This window comes from Penaeus monodon, chromosome 31 (genome assembly GCF_015228065.2).
Source record: "Penaeus monodon isolate SGIC_2016 chromosome 31, NSTDA_Pmon_1, whole genome shotgun sequence".
Lineage (NCBI taxonomy): Eukaryota > Metazoa > Arthropoda > Malacostraca > Decapoda > Penaeidae > Penaeus > Penaeus monodon.
Genome location: NC_051416.1, coordinates 8,949,043 through 8,949,364, shown reverse-complemented (window position 1 = coordinate 8,949,364; position 322 = coordinate 8,949,043).

Here is a 322-nt window from a genome sequence, read left to right as displayed (position 1 = left end):
AACAAAACAGATGAATAGTAATAATAGTAATAGCTGTAAAGATGATAATTACCGACAGCAGGCAAAAACATAGACGCCTGTATAGAGAAATTCTTCTGTTGAGTTTGATGGCTGAGATTTACCTTCATGGGTTCGCAAGGGTGACGACCCGGAAACAGTATGAAGCAAAAATTATTCTGACCTCAGATTAATGGTCGTGCTGCTAAATTTCTGGAGGGGAGGTTAGGGTTATTTACCTGACTCCACTTCGTAAACAAAACCCTGTTTATGGAGAATGAAAAGATAAAGGAGGGAAATAACGAGTGAGGGAAGACTGTTGAAG